At 49.8% G+C, this 4,228-nt stretch overlaps 1 pseudogene; it reads right to left on the reverse strand.

Annotated features, from left to right (window-relative positions):
* Window positions 1-544: 544 nt before the first annotated feature.
* Window positions 545-663, reverse strand: LOC120619826 (uncharacterized; annotated as a pseudogene).
* Window positions 664-4,228: the final 3,565 nt, after the last annotated feature.

Raw genomic sequence — 4,228 nt, forward strand, 5'->3', positions numbered from 1 at the left:
AGGGGAGGACAGAGGGGAGGACAGAGGGGAGGGGAGGCTGCCGGACTTCTGTCTGCTGGTCCGTGTGGCTCTGAGGGCCCCAGCTGCTTTTGGATCTAGATCCACCCCTTATTAGCTGCATGACTTTGGGACAACTCCTCGACCTCTCTGAGAGCCAGTTTCCTAATCTGTGAAGTGGGGATACGTGTCCCTCGCCGGGATGCTGGGCGGGCTGCCTCACACAGTTTCGTGGGACTGGGGGTCGACGCAGTGGGGACCGCGAGCCGAGGGGGTTTGCTGAGAGCAGAAGCTGCCGCTGGGAGCCAAGGCACCAACCTTGGGAGGCCCAGGGCTCTGTTTGCAGGGAGGGCGCACCCGGCCCTGAAGTGGGGGCCACTTACAGACCGCGAAGGGTTACCTTCCTCCTGTCAGGCCTGCTGGCCCCTTGCCAGGTCCCTTACTTTTATTCTTTTTAGGCGAGGCAACCCTCGGTTGACCTCAGAGATTACAAAGACTTTGTTGGCTTATTTTCTAATTTTTAAATCCCTTATTTTCTAATTTTTTACGCCTACAGCACCTGATCTTCCTAGGTGGTCTCCCATCCATGTACTAACCAGGCTCGACCCTGCTTAGCTTCCGAGATCAGACGAGATCGGGCACGTTCAGGGTGGCGTGGCTTTAGACCAAGAGACTCACTTTTAGGCACTTTGTCAAGTTCAGTCTCAGGGCGGATCTTGGCCTCCAAACTGTTCACTAGGGATTCACGAATAAGTGCCCAGCCGCTCAGACACAGTGAGGCTCGGGGGAGCCAGGTTGTAACCTAGCTGCAGGGCTACCCTGGTCCGTCCATCTGCCCCCTGGAGACCACCTTACATTGGAAATTTCGGCACGGCAGTTCGATGTCCCAGTGAGGGGTATAGCCTCATCTGGCTCCTCATTATGAAGAACTTAGCCTTCTAAAAATTGAGCGAGGGAGGAGGAGGAAAAGGTGGGTGAGGGGGGTCTGGATAGAAGGTAGTAGAAATGCTGGGCTCAGGCAGCTTGCATATTGCATATTTTAAGGCATTTTAGGTCATTCTGTCTGGCTCGATACAGAGTGTTCATTGAATCATGTTGGCCCAGACTGAATCAAATCAGATTGAACAGCCTGGTCTCTGGGGCTCCGTCCTTTGTTCATTGGAGGTCTTCAGGGCAGGTGACACTTGATAATCAGACAATTATCGAATCTTGAGGTTTCAAGAGACCTCAGAAGCCACTGAATGAAGAATATTCCTCCCTGTCGCCTGGTACTTAAATATGATCTGCCCAATCTGCTTTTGATCTCCTCTGGGGACAGGGAGCTCACTACTCCTTAAGACAGCCCATTTGACAAAAACTATTTGTCAGTCTATTCGGAAGGGTCTTGTTTACATGAAAACAGAATCTTTCTCCCCCAGATATCAACCATTTGGATGCCTTCTCCTCCAAGCCCCAAATTCCCTGTTCTTTTAGCTATTGGATTCAGACAAGACATCAGGAATGGCCACCTGACCCCTTCCCCATGGCATGCCCAGGCGGCTATAGCATCCATCAGGATGGGCTTAGTCGGGCTGCACCCCAGCTAACCCAAAAGCCTCAGTGTTTTACAGAAACAAAGGCTGATTGCATGTCCAGATGGGGGCCGGTAGCTTTTCTCTGTGCCATTCTCACTCTGGGATTCGGGCTGAGGAAAGGCCCTTGACCTGAGACTTTGCCAGTCCTGATGGCAGAGGGAAAGAACGTCGCGGAGCCCTGGGATGGCTCTCAAAAGTTTTATTCAAAAGTGGCCAATGCAGTTCTGCTCACATCTTATTGATGAAAGCAAGTCACGTGATTATACCCGAATCCAGCGAGTGGGGGATCTACAACCCCCTCCCATCTCCCGCGTCTCTGCTCCATTAACTGTGGGCGCCCAGAGCTGAGGCCCTCCCTCCACTTAATGTTCTCACAGCCGCGAGTTGAGTTGAAGTATTTCTGTCCCCCTCGCCGTCCTGGTGTCCCAGTGACGAGGTCGAGGAGTCCGTTTGTATTTTGGGGAGCCCTAGCACTCTGCTGTACTCGCAGATGCAACCGAAGGTTCCAGTATGTCATCGCCTGTGCTGGAGCTCTTTCCGCATTCTTACCTCTTATCATTCACACTCTCCTTCGAGCCGCACCTTAAATGCTGCTTCCTCTGAGAAGCCCTCCTGGCTTCCCGGACAGTTAAGTCCTCCTGACATTTAGCAATACAGCTCCCTGCAATTCCTCCCCTTGCCCCTCTAACTTGGCCAACGCCCATTGTTGTGTCTAGACAGAATATCCTCTAAGGACCGGCACAGTACCGGCACAGCCCTCCTTGGTTCTGTCCCCAGGTCCCCGTATGACGCCTCACACACGGAGGGCCCTCAGGAGATTTCAGCCAAACGATCAACTGGCAAACCTTACTCTTTTCCACAGGGTGTGATTTTTTTGTTGTTGTTTATTTATTTATTTTTAACCAAAAGCAGATACTTCAAATGTCTATCCTCGAACCCTGATATCGTCTTAGGTTTGCTTGTCATTCTGTGTATTTCAATCCCCTGAACTAGAAATTATACAGAACTTTCAAGATGGAAAACACAGTGTGAACACACACACACACCCTCTCACACTCTCTCTCTCTCCCTCTCTCTCCAATGTCTCTTCCAGTTTTTTTTTTTCTTTTACTTGATGCAAAACTCCCCTGTGCATTTCTTTTATGAATTGGGTCTTTCTGTTTTACAGCCTAGCACCGTTCACACTTACCGCAAACCCGAATTACGGCCACAGAGTTTTTTTTTTTTTTTTAATGGTTCTGGAACACGGGCCTCTGGAGAAAGTCTCTTCACAGCATGACGGCCAGCAAGCTGTGCTCACACGTCAGTGAAACGGCCCTCACCGACGTGCGCCCACGTCTGTTCTTACGCGTTTTCATCCCTTACCTTAACGAGCACACGCAGAGAAAGTCCTCTGGTTTCTATGGCTTGTTAGGTCTATCATCTTTTTAATTAATAGTGTTTTTCCGAAGCCGTCTGAACTGTGTCATTTCCATTATCAGAAACGCATTGCTATTAATGAATAATTTTCATTTCTGATCCCTGGTATCATGCTAGTTGATCTCCTGTTTCCATGCCTTCCAATGATAGCATCGTTTTTCTGCCCACGATCAAATTTAATTTGGACTCTGATTATATTATGCTGTTGCGACTGAAGTGTCAATTTTTGTCAGGCAATTAGGAGCTATAACCTGTGAAGTTAAGTTTGATAGGCATTGTAATTGGATTGTTACAGTAATAGCCTGGAACGTTCCTTTTCCTCCTGCTTCTTTGATTCTTGATGCACACTCCTGTCGTGAGAACAAAGGCTTTGGTTATTACACAACCTTAGGAAGTTTGAGACAACAAGATGGCAAGTTGGAGTTTTTTGCAGTGGAGTGTGTTTCTGTCTCAAAGTGTGGAGCGTTGAAAGTTTGTGGGATTTAGAAAAAAGATTGAACAAAGAGAAAGTATTACAGAGAGCACTGGGGAAGAAGAGTTAACAGGTCTTGGAAGTTAGGGTCGAGTTTGCCGATAAATTGCAAACAGAGAAAACCCGGACAGCTTAGAATTACCTGCTCCTCCGCCCCTCCCCTCCCTTTCCTCTCTCTCTCCCTCTCTCGCTTCCTGTCTCTCCTCCCCTCCTTCCTGTCTCCATCTTCCTTCCCTTCCTTTCCCTCATTCCCACAGTCTTTCATCCAGGCACTGACTGAATACGTTACACATTGTAGCGAAAAGACACACCCTCCACGTCCATGCAGTTCCTGTAGCGAGAGCGGATGGATGGAGACAGGTAGGACCCCAGGTGGTCTTTACGGAGAACGCCCGGGGGCGTCGGACAGCCCTGGGCCTCGCTAGGAGAGTGAGACTGGGCTCCCACTCAGCGCGCCCAGCAGAAGGCCGGCCGAGTCCGCCATCACCTCTTCCTCTTTTTCAACTCTTCCTTCCCTCCCTCTTTTTTTCTTCCCTCCCTTCTTTCTTTCCTTCCATCCTTCCTTCCGCAGATGGCCGTCGAGCTCCCACTCTGTACCAGGCACTATTGCAGTCATTGCATCAATAACGACAAACTGAGAAGTCCCCCTCGTGGATGTTGCCGTCCAGTGGAGCACACCGCTAACCGACCAACCGACGAATTTATAATATGACAAGTGGTCACGAGAGCAGCGGAGAACAATAACGCAGAGTAACGAGTGTGGAAT

The sequence above is a fragment of the Pteropus medius genome, unplaced genomic scaffold (assembly GCF_902729225.1).
Source record: "Pteropus medius unplaced genomic scaffold, Ma_sr-lr_union100, whole genome shotgun sequence".
Taxonomy (NCBI): domain Eukaryota; kingdom Metazoa; phylum Chordata; class Mammalia; order Chiroptera; family Pteropodidae; genus Pteropus; species Pteropus medius.